The sequence below is a fragment of the Neophocaena asiaeorientalis genome, unplaced genomic scaffold (genome assembly GCF_003031525.2).
Source record: "Neophocaena asiaeorientalis asiaeorientalis breed wild unplaced genomic scaffold, Neophocaena_asiaeorientalis_V1.1 scaffold19, whole genome shotgun sequence".
Taxonomy (NCBI): domain Eukaryota; kingdom Metazoa; phylum Chordata; class Mammalia; order Artiodactyla; family Phocoenidae; genus Neophocaena; species Neophocaena asiaeorientalis.
This window is the reverse complement of record NW_020173388.1, coordinates 6841025-6853096: the sequence shown is the minus strand read 5'-3', so window position 1 is coordinate 6853096 and position 12072 is coordinate 6841025. Positions and strand designations below refer to the sequence as shown.

Genomic DNA, 12072 nt, shown 5'->3' with positions numbered 1-12072 from the left:
AGCCATTTTTAAACCATCTGCTAGCTGCAACCTTATCTCAAGGTTGTTCCCCCGTGTAACTGTGCAACCATTTCAGACCCCAATTAATCCTTATTTAACAAGCACCCTTACTTCCTGCCAGCTCCCATTATAATTCTTGATAAACAAGTTATGTAACAACTGTAACCTTGCAGTTTTTGCCTTAATAAGTCTTCCCTATTTGGTAGTCTGGTGGAACACAATTCAAGTGCTTCTTGAAGCTGTCTCCCATCTTAATTCTATTTGTAGATTAAGGTGTTCAAATCATTTATCATTGTAACAAATATCATTCAAAGGATTACTCTTAATTCTAACAGAATTGATTACAATGGCCCCTGCTATCTGGCATCTTTCATTGAGTCTTGGTAAATGTTGATAAATAATTCAATGAATTGTTAAAACATCTTGAGGCTTTTCAGTTGGCGAATAAACTCTTTTGCCAACTAATCTTGTGCTCCATCTGTTACAAAATGATGGAAAGAGAGTATCCGTCCTACAAAATAACTTAAGATCGAAGTATCAAAAATGTGTCCATTAATAATTTTGAAACTATTTTCTATAACTTTTCATGCCCTACGAACTTTACATAAGGAAGCAGAAAAGGTGCATATCCTTTAACGCAATATTGTGTGGCTAAACACACCTCAAAATCACTCATGCCAGTTGACAGAGTAAGACCTTATCCTTCCAAGAGACTTTTTCTAACATTCCAATTACTACACTCTCATTTCACTTTTCCTCCTAACTTTGTTAGAACTCAATGGTGTGAAACAACGGCTGAATAAGTAGATTTGCATATATGCATAAGGTTTCTAATACCCGAATACTTGAAAAGGGAAACAAAGCAAGCCATGATCAGAACTCCAAAATGGCATATAATCACCTTTATTCATAAGTTTTTGGAAATTTACATCTGACAACAACGAGTGCCAAAGTTCAAACCTGCTACTCATATTGGCTGTAAGTGAGCTCTATCTTACGTTTAGTTAAGCAATGCCCAAGGTCAGCTTTACATGCATTACTTAATCCTCACCACAACCCTCTTCATTGTGATTCAACAAATATGCTTGTCCTCGTGAAGCTTACATTCTACCAGGGAACAGACAACAGGTATACGAATAAGTTTATAATCTAGTGTGTCTCAAACCTCTTTAAAAATGACCCTTGAGCACTGAATCCCAAGGGTCAGTAGCTATCAATCTTCTCCTGAAAGGAAATTCGTTAACAATAAACTTTATATCAGTTTTTGTCAAAAAGGCCACGGAGAAAGCAGTGGTGGCCTATCAACCCTTTACCGTTTTTCTCCATTTTACAGAAGAAAATTGACATTGTGTCAAGAATCTAGATTTCTTTTCCCATCACTTCCCCCAATTGCTTAGAACACTCCTGCCACTCTAATTCAGCATCCCATGACCCTCATCTATCCAGGTACCACAAAATACCCAATACTGAAAGCGGAACGCTCATCTTTTAATGGTTTCTCTAGCTTCAGTGCAAGAGTTTAACTACTGTTTGCTTACACACACAGGAAAGGAACAATAGAGGAGTTCTGCTCAGGAGGCCCCCCTCTTACTATGCCCTGTATCACGGGAACAGTTTTCATATTTTATCTTCTTTTGATACCAATATCACTATGAACAATAAACCCGCCTCTAAGGATGTACCCAGAATCCTGTTCATTTTTTGGCACAGCTTGAAATAACTTTTGAAATCATTTTCTCTATGTGAAGTTGTCAATTTGCTATAACGTTCATTAGTTCGTTTATGTTCAACTTTCAGTTGTCTTTTTGCAAAGCTAAGTATATGGACGTATACATACAGGCATACCTCGTTTTATTGCTTCACTTTATTGCACTTTGAAGATACTGCATATTTTACAAATTGACGGTTTGTGGCAACCCTGTGTGGAGCAAGTCTGTTGGTTCTGTTTTTCCAACAGCATTTGCTCACTTCGCATCTGTGTCACATTTTGGCAACTCTCGCAATATTTCAGACGTTTTCATTATTATTATTATATTTCTTACGGTGATCTGTGAAATCACTATTGCAAAAAAGATTGACTTGATGAAGGCTCAGGTGATGGTTAGCATTTTCTAGCAAGAAACTAGTTTTAATAAAGGGATGTGCATTGTTTTTTAGACATGTGGCTACTGCATACTTAATAAACTACAGTATAGTGGAAACGTAACTTTTATTTGCACAGGGAGACCAAAATATTTGTGCGACTCCCTTTATTGCAGTGGTCTGGAACCAAACCCGCAATATCTCCAAGGAATGACTGTGTAGTTTTTCTTCTTTCCTCTGCTCTATGAAAGGTTGCACACTAGATACCAGTTCTGCAGCTTGCTCTTATTTTCAGTAATGGTATAGTCTTAGTTCCCCAACCAGGGATTGAACCCATGCCCCCTGTATTGGGAGTGCGGAGTCTTAATCACTGGACCACCAGGAAGTCCCAGTAATGGTATAATCTTTAGCAAGTTATCTACCCTTCCAATTTATTCATCTGTAAAACGGGAAGAACGCTGTGTGAGAATTAAACAGAATAATGTAAGGACAGGAGCAACGGAGTGACACGTACAATACGATAAATGCTACCTCCACTTGGTTCCTACAGCCCCCCTTGCTGCTGCTGTCCATAATCATAAGACAGCTACAACTCATACCAGACAAACGACCCTTTAGACCGTAGATTAAATGCTCACGGGAAATCAGGAGAGTACAGCAGATCATCCCAGATTAAATGGTCTACAGCTTTCTCCCTAAGGGAAATAAAGAGAAAGTTTTCAGTCAGTTATTAAACACACTGAGACAAATTTAAAAGGATTTCCACAGAGCCTGTGTACATGTACAGTGGATTCTTTCACCTTCCAACAAAATCAAGGTTTCCAAATTCCCTTGTATTTGAACACATTCTCTGGTGTATCCAGAAAAGTCTAAAAAGTGTTACTGGGACGAAAACTTTTTCTTTACCAACTTACGGTGAAGTACTTGGGGGCCTGTGAATTAACAGACGGATTAATAGGAGCCAAGATTATTATACATGTAGGCAAAAGCATGCTGTAGGGAGTAAGGATTTATATACCAGCTTAATAGGATGGGGGCGGGGTGGGGAAAGGTATTAAGGCCTCAGTGGGAAAGTATGGAAAGTTCTCCCAGGATGTATTTACACAGTTCCTTGGCAGGTCCTGATGCAAGACAGGGCTTACAGCAGCTGAATACTTAGAAAGACCTGCTTTACTTATCAAAGGGAAGTTCAGAGAAAATTTTTTTTTTGGTGTTTTTCTTTTTTTTTTTTTTTTTCCAGCAGCTGCTGTTTGTTCAGATGGCCTCAGTTTCAATAGTCATTATGCCATTTTGGTGAGGTTAGTCCCTTCATTTCCCTGTTATAACCTATCATGAAGTTTCACAAGCAAGGAGCTGGGGAGATTGCTGTGGGGAGACATGGATTAGAAGTCGGGAGGTAAGAGATCTGCGAACAAAAACACAAGATAACAAGGATGAATACGCATAAAAGAGCAAATCCCAACACACAGCCCCATCTTTCACTGAACCAGTCTCTTATTCTCGAGGTCAGTCCAATTAATCAACGGTGCTTCACTCATTTTATGTAGGATGTCAACCCGTTCCTTTATACGGTTCAAACTGTCCTGTACTTCTTTTGATTTATTTACATACAAGCAGCACTGTCTGCCAATGATGGCACAGTGTTCCCTGTTGGGCAGCCTGTGTAGCCAGGAGACGGCGATTTCAGAGCACAGAGGCGAAACTGCTAACCCCTGACAGGATGTGCTTTCAAGGTCTGCGGGGTGCCAGTGAATCCTTGTTCCATGACTTTGGAAACGTTCAGAATTGCTTCTTCTAGATCAGAAGTTTTCAAGCTTGGAAAAAGGGTCCTTACTGAATCAGTATTGCGATACATGAGTGGCTTGCCTACAATGTCTGGTTGGATGCGTCTACGTGGTGCTACTTCATGCCTGAAGGAGCCCAGGTTTATAATCCGGCTAGCATTTAAAGTGGGATAACTAGTGAGGGAAGGTACCAGGTAGCTGAGTCCACAACGCCCTGACCATTTAGGTGGGAACCCTTGATATACCTTATTGCCACATAAAATAAACAGACCAGAAGTGTTCACAAACAAGGTCAGAGCGGAACCTGTGACCCACCAGGTTGGAGTTTGGTGTCCATGGTGGCCTTTGTCATTAGTTATGTTGGCATCTGTATATCTCCATTTCCCATGTGCCTCTGTCAGGCTGTAAGAGCAAAACAGGCTACGAAATATCGGGTAAGAGGAGACCTTCAGTCTGGTTCTAGCAGCTACCGAGCAAGGTCATTCCAGAATTTTGGTCGACCCATTTGTGGCCTGGGGTATCAGGCGGGGAACGGCTGAGCTGTTCCAGGTCCTATTTTTGTGGCCTGCAGGCCAGGAATACTGTCCAGTGACTATGCAAACATTTGTATCATTATAATAATCAGTCTGGAACTCATTTATAACGTCTCTGGAGGATTTGAAGGTGTCATCTGTGGAATCAAACCAGTGTTTGATTACAGTATTGTTTTGGTATGTTACCTAGGAAAGGTCCAGTGCCGTTTTTATTTTCAATGCAAAGAGAAAATTTTCCCTCCAATACCCTCACCTGAGTGAAGGACAGACCTCAAGCCTCCATGGGGGTTCCCCAATGCCAAGTCACTCTGCCACAGGAGGAAGCAGAGTGCCTTCCATACATCCGCTGTCCAGAATGGGTCCACCAGGTGCTTGCACTGGCAGGGACAAAACCTAGTTCAGGTTCTGGTACGTTATTTAGACACTGACATAACCAGCAATTAGACTGATTAGTTAAGATGGCCAGGGTCTGAAAGATTGGTGTGAGTGGGTGCTGTGGCCATGCTAAAACTGTTGAAAAAGCAGTAAGAATTCGCTGAAGCAAGACATAGTCCGAAAGGGAGCCCGCAGTGGGGGAACAGAGGGAGGATAGGTTTAGACAAGCAACCTCCAGTCAGTCCTTCTGTAACTGAAAGAGGAAGAGTTTTGTTTAAATTTCTGTGTCAGAAAATTTTGCAGGTCAGGCAGAGGTTGCAAGGGAAGATAAACGGAAACAAAATTCTTGATCAGAGATCTTGGGTAAAGCTGTCTACTTTGTGGTGTCGTCTGCTTCTGGAGCCTGAGTAAGCTCTTGAAATCCTCAATTTGAGGTCACGCATAGGGATGGCCTTCTAATTGTCCGGGGCGGGGGGGTGATGACATGGATCTAGCTTGGTATCGCATGCGAATGCAGGAGGACTTTTATTCTGATGACAGGGTAGACGGTTAGCAGTACTTCCTAAGGCCTCTCCCAGCAAGGTGACAATGTACGTTTTCTTCTAAAAATGTTGATGTATACTCATCTCCTGGAAGAAAGGGATGGCAAGGCCTGTCAGTGAGGACCATGCTTTTTTTCCACCTGTTGATGAGATGCACCAAGTATAGACGTTCTTGTACATAACTAGTCAGAGTACTGAATAGTTCACTCAAGTCCCCATGTTGCTTGCCCAATCCAGGAATGGAAGGTTTAGAGATGCCAGCTGGCACTGGGGTGACTAAAAACTATTTCAAAAGGGATCCATTTGAAGTATACTGGATCTGTATAAGGGCCAGGGATAATGCTTCTAGCCATATAGGTCTAGTTTCTAGATAGATTTTTTTTTCCCCTCGGCATTCTTTTTTATGTCTACATTTTAAGGTCTTCCTTCCCCTGAGGATAAGGGATGGTAGGGACTATGAAATGTTAACAAATATCGTCTCAGAGTCTTTGTGAGCAAGTGATTTGTTTCTGCTGTAAAATGAGTTCCTTGGACAAACTAATGGTTACCAGTGGAGGCGGGGGGAGGCAATATAGGGGTGGAGGACTGGAGGGTACAAACTATTGGGTTTGTAGGCTGCAAGGATGCACTGCACAACGCGGGGAATACAGCCAACATTTTGCAACAACTGTAAATGGACTGTAACCTTTAAAAATTGTATGAAAAATTAAAAAAAAAAGTTCCTTCGTCAGATTCAATTCATAAAGAAATGCCAAAACAAGGAATAATCCAAGGTACTAGTTTGTTACATCTGTTGTGGCATCAGTATGTCTAGTTGGCTAGCACAGACCATCCACTAAACATGCAGACAATAACTAAACAGTGAAAAGAGCCTAGGGCTGGAGGTAAGTCTAAAAGTCCACCTGGAGTGCCATAAAGGACAGTGTGGGTCTTGGAGGACTTCCTGAGCTACACTGGTTCCCTCCAGAAACTTGGTAAGATTTATAGGTGGTACACTGGGAAATAATAAGTACCAGTACCTGCAGAGGTCAAGAATCTGTGGAACTGCCAAAGTGTGCTAACAGCCTGACAGACCCTAAAGGCTTATCTAGTCGGTATAAATGTTTGTAGCCTTCCCTTTTGCCAATGTATCAGCCCTAGGAAGAGCTATGGGTTTTGTAGCTTGGGCTGATTTTCTCGTGGGCAGCATGCAGCAAATGTTTGCTCTGGGATAGCCAGCTTCCCTGAAAATTTTGTTTACAAGAACCACCACATAGAAGAGCATGTCTGGCTTGCTAAAGGACACGTCCAAGAGGTCTTCTTGTGGTTTAGAAATCATCTCAATGGTTGTAAGGTAACCATGTGGAATGGCTCTTTATCATGAGGGGTTTAAGAGTATTAGAGGTCCAAGATGATGGAGGGGTAATTAACGGGCTTGTTCATAGGTGGTCTGTCATTGAGTAGAGAGGTGTTGTGTTTTACGGACTTGGAAGGACTGATACAGCATGGGAACAAAAAGGTGAAAAGGGGAAACTTGTGTAAGGCTACTGGCTTGTGAATCAGGGTGGCAGCCAAGTTAATGAACTTAGGCACAGGGGTATGTCTGATCCCATAGGGTCCAACTGACATGAGAAATATTCTATGGGGTGTATGTGAAAGGGAAAAGGTTGTCCTGGAATACCTGCATCTATCCCACTCTTCTCATGGCAATATAGGTGGAGAGGTTTGTCAAAACTGAGTAATCTGAGGGCTAGGAGATGGACAATGTGAATTTCAATGCTTCAGTAAAGGATTCTGTGGTGTATCTGGGAGGAAGGCATATAAGGGTTTGGCAGGGGCAGCAAAGTTGGTAATCCACTGGTGGCAAGAGCCAGCTACCCACAAAGATTTGCATAATTGTTCATCTTTGGGAGAGGGATGGACAAAATTGAGTCAAAGCATTTGGGGTGAGTTTTTGCATACCCTGAGATATTTCATGACAGGAGGAGGTAACTCTTGTTTCTACCCAGTGAAGTGTGACTCTGGAGGTTTTATGACCTTTGTCAGCTGGTGCATTTAGATGTTCTCAATTTATAGTCTTTATATCATTCTAGTGGGTTGTCACTGCCTTCAATGACAAATACCAACACTTGTACTATCAATGCTAAGGTTAAGTTTGAATCCACCGCTTCTGCTCGGAGCTGTGTAAAAATATCACAAAGGTGCTCACAATGAAAGGAAATTTTCTTCTGGTTCAGCTGTGACTCCAGACAGGATCCAAAGAGGAGTTCTACAATCTCTTCTCTGGGTTTTACGGAGACTTCTTTACCCTTCTGTGTTAGCCTCTTAAGGCACTGCGTCAACCTTAAAAGGGCACAGGAAAGGGTGATTTGGTTTTTCACAGGGTTCTCTACACTTTCCTGCATTCCTCTCTCGTCAATGTCCGTGGACCTCAGCAGTTTCTTTAACCGAGTCTGAAAACCCACTAGAAGCAGCTGTTCTGCTTGTGAACGTCCGTTTCCTTTGTTAAAGGAGAGCCGGAGACACGTGCTTGGGAATCCTCCGGTGGTCACTGACCACGTGCTCGAGCCCGCGTCATTTCATTTCACTCAAAGACAGGCACACCTGCGCTTAGAACTCAGGCCGCTGCACCCGCAGTCGCTGGAGACAAACTCCCCAGGCTCACGGTCGGTCCGAGACCTGCTGTTGCCGCCGCAGGCTGGGCCTGGCCCGAACCCGCTGCAAAGTAGCCGCGGCTGCGCCCTGGGGAAGCAAAGCTTAAACTTGTTACCACACGCGGGCCAGCAGGCCGGGAAGCCTCCGGGAGGCTGGGCGCAGTGTGTGTGCTTCGCGCGGCCCCGGGACGGGCACTGCCGTCCCCTCCCTCCCACCCCTCCCCGGACCGCCGAGGGCTGCTCTACTCCTGCGTTCTGACCGCCGGGAGCAGCGGAGCTCCGGGTGGGCAAAGCTCGAGGGGACGCGAGGCGAGCCCAGCCCCACCCGGGCCCGCGGACCGGCCGGGAATCCTCCCCGCCGCAAGAGGCCAAGAGACCGCATACTAGGTTAACACTCACCGCCCAACTCCGTGGGACAAAGAGACCCGCAGAGACCCAGCAGGTGGGGCGGGACCTGGAGGAGGGCTGCGGGGCGGGCAGCCAACCCCCGGGACGGTTGGGGAGGGGGCAGGACGGGAGGAGGGCCGTGGGGTAGGCAACCAATCCCAGGGAAGTTTCTGGCCGAGAGGGGCGGGGCCCCCGGCCTTTCGACTTTGGCTGCGGCGGGAGAGCTAGCTGACTGTGAGCCGAGCGTGCTTTTTGGGGCCTCAGGGAGTCCGCGCGCGGAAACCGCATTTATCTGGCGCTTCCCCAGGCCTTAGCCCTCGTGCATCTGGTTCTCCCAGGCCAACGTTCCTTCCACAAGAACTCTCCCAGCGAGGCCTTCTCCTGTATCCTCTCCTCAGGTTAGCGCCTGGTCCAGGGCTCCCGGTCACACAACCCCCTAGAATGCTGAGCTGCTCGTTCCTATGCCACAGTTTAATTTGAGTGCCTACTATGTGCCATGCACCCTTCTAGTCTTTAAAAAGGCGAAACAAAGGCCTTAGATATTCTAGTGGAGAACAAAAACAGAATCAAGTTGTAAAAATAAAATGTCGTAGGGTTAATAAGTGATAAGGAGAAAAACCTAAGTATTTTATTACAACTTGGAAAACTAAAGATAGAGACAGTAGTCTTTGCTGTGAACAAATGCCCCTTACGGCACTAAGAAACAAAGAAGCAAAACTTATCATGACTAGCGTTACTGTGCTGCTTTGGAAAATATATTTCACTGTAGAAATAACTGAATATGATGGAAGGCTCTTTACCAGAGATCCCGAGTAGGGTCCTATTTGGATCCATATTGCAGAGGGGACCAAGATGGACAAGGACAATGGCCCTGGGCTGCGGGACACATGGTCCACAGTCCTGGTGGCAGTCACTAGTGAGGGGCTGCTCGGGAAGGAGGCTAACTGTCATGGGGATGGGATAGTGGTCTTCAAACCCTTCAGATTCCCAGGTCTCCTCTCTCAGCCCTGAATAGGCCTGCAGCCTGCTTTATCCTTCCCAGTGTTCTCTCAGCTGGGGGGAACCCTTCTCCCAGAGCAGCACCAATCCCACTGCTCTGGTCTGGGCTCCAGTCCTATTGGCTTCCTCAGCCCTCCCAGGCTATTTATTTTTTATCTCCTGCCTCTTCAAATTTCTCTTTTGCTCTTCAGTCTGGCTCAAGAAATGGGTGTAACCACTATTCACACTGCCCTTTGCTTATGCTGATTCACTGCCCCATTTATAACTGTTTATTTCATTGATGTCTCTTTTCCTCCCTCTCCCTTCTAAATTAAATTACCTTTTATTTTCCCCAAGCTATTTTTACCTTCCAAAACATGTGTGTTTTCACAGTACAGCTGAGTAAAGCCAGGGGTGAGGGGAACAGTGATTGTGAAATAAAGTGGAAAGAGAGAAATGCTCAGTCCTTGGAAGGAATTGCCTCCTGTTGGGCTGTGTTTATTCATTTATAGAACTCATGTGTATTGAGAACTACCATATGCCAAGCCCTGTGGTAGACCTAGAGGCACACAGTAAGAAAAAGAAAAACAAACAGAACAAATCATGGACCTTGCCCATGTGGAACTGTTAGTCTAGTGGGTAAAACATATTAATACAAGAATCACCTTCTTAAAATGTGAAATTACCACTTAAGAGCTAAGATGGAGGTCAGAGACTCAGCTGTGAGGTTGAGGAAGGGGTGATTAAGCAGAAAATTGAAGATGAGTTTATGAGGCAAAGCAGAGGAGCCTGGGGTTTAGTTCCATGTAGAGGGAAGAGCATTGTGCAGAGTGTGGGCTCCAGGAAGGAGCTCAGTGCATTGATGGGAATGTACGAAGGCTGCTGTGACTTCTGCACAAAAAGCCAAGGGATGGGGATGGAGAGAGATGCAGGATAGGCATGATATAAACTGGGCTTGGGGGTAGGGGACTGGGGTGTGGAGGGCGGGGTTATCTGGAGATGCTGGTGGCTGCCAGAACTTGTAGACCATAAAATTGCCCATATATTAATGCTCATTAACAATGTGTTGTATACATGCAGGTCAGTAAAAGTTGATGTTTGCAAGGCTGGCATGTGTTCGGGCCAGCATGTTGAAGACAGTAAGAGCTAACCTTTATTGCCCACTTACTACATGCTCTGAACTCCTTAAACTGCTCTATACAGATTAGCTTATTTACTCCTTTCAGCCACCTACCGGGTACACAATTTCTCATTTTGTACCAGAGGACCCACATATTGCTAATATTTTTTGAGAGCTGTTCTCCTGCCACTCTAATAGTTTAGGTGGCTGGTAAACATATTAGGAATTGTGAGCACATCCAAACAGTGGGTCAGGTTCCTCCCCAACACGTGTACACAAACATAACCTTAGGGAAGGAAACTGAAATCATAGCTGCAATGGCCAAATGGTGGGCACAGGATGGCAGCATGGAATTCTCAATTTCTGTAACTTTGAACGTGCTTTTCCCTAAAAGTGATTGTGGAATTTCAATTAGAACTCTGAGAAAATCTAGAATTATGTTGATAGCCATATTAGAAGTTGCATGTTGACGAGCTGAACCTGAACAATGGTACTTGCTGTCCTATAGTATTTGATTATACAGGATTTTAAATATTGCTTTTTCTTAAAAAAAAAAGCGCTCTTTAAAATAATTACATGTTATCCATGAGAAATGGAGTATTGCCTGCCATTTCAGTAAACAAAGGATGTCACAGTCATCAGCGATTGCAGCCGCAGCCGAAGGTAACCTGGTGAGCCCCGAGGGAACTCAAGAAGGAAAAGAATACCTGCCATCTAGCAGCCATCAGACTGCAGCCACTCCCTATGGTGAGTCCTGAGGAAACACCGATGTGAAAACACTGGATACTGGCCCGAGAGTTGAGCTGCATATCAAAGGAATGATTTCAGTGAGCCCAGATTCTTGCATCTTACTATGCATAGAAAAGCGCTAAATTCCTTAACTTGAGATATCTGGTTTTCTTTAATTTACAATCATCTTTTGACATTCAGACTACCTGCCCTTTGTTGCAAAACTCCTATATGTCCTGGCCCTTACCTCATCTCCTTGGAGCAGTTCTCTCAGGGTTACTTGAGATGCTACCTCCCGGGCTTGAAGTCCTAAAAAGTTCCACCAAATAATACATAACTCTCAACTTTTAGGTTGTGAATATATATTTTTAGTCAACATCCATTATGCTTAGCATCCAATGTACTCTATGAAAGTAGTATATAAATTATATTTGGCCAGTTAAACTAATTAGCATAATGTATCCAATTGAAAGAACAGCAAAAAATGGACTATTTAATTCTATTAAAGAAAATGGAGTGAAGAGCTAGACCTGCTTCTTCAGTAGCACAATTTAATGAGACTGCTTCAGATGAGTCCTGTTCTACATCAGAAAAGGAACACAAATCCCTCCAGCTTCTATTTCTGGCTCTACCACACACAGGCTTTGCTATTATACCCAGAGCAAGATGGAACCTGCTTTTTTTCCATCTGCAAAATGTAGGCAATGCTTTTAGCCTTTTTCACAGGAGGGGCAGGATTAATGAGAGCCACAAATGACCTTGACCTGTTTTGGAACTGCAGATGCCTTTTTATTGCTACATTTTCATGAAAAATGAAAATCTGGATTTTTTTTCCCTGACGAGTTAATATTAGGCTAAAACTTTAAAGTCTGGAATATGTACTTTATCAGCTGCTCTTTAAAATTCCAG

General features: G+C 44.0%; 1 long non-coding RNA gene and 1 other non-coding gene across 2 annotated transcripts; both read right to left on the bottom strand.

Annotated features, from left to right (window-relative positions):
* Nucleotides 1-1846: 1846 nt before the first annotated feature.
* LOC112400736 (uncharacterized) lies at nt 1847-8037 on the bottom strand. Its single transcript, XR_003003467.1, has 2 exons — nt 7900-8037; nt 1847-2777 (listed from the first exon to the last, which is right to left on the bottom strand). It is a non-coding gene; the product is annotated as an uncharacterized LOC112400736 (long non-coding RNA).
* Nucleotides 7531-7651, bottom strand: LOC112400809 (small nucleolar RNA SNORA26). The gene has a single exon (XR_003003471.1). It is a non-coding gene; the product is annotated as a small nucleolar RNA SNORA26 (small nucleolar RNA).
* Nucleotides 8038-12072: the final 4035 nt, after the last annotated feature.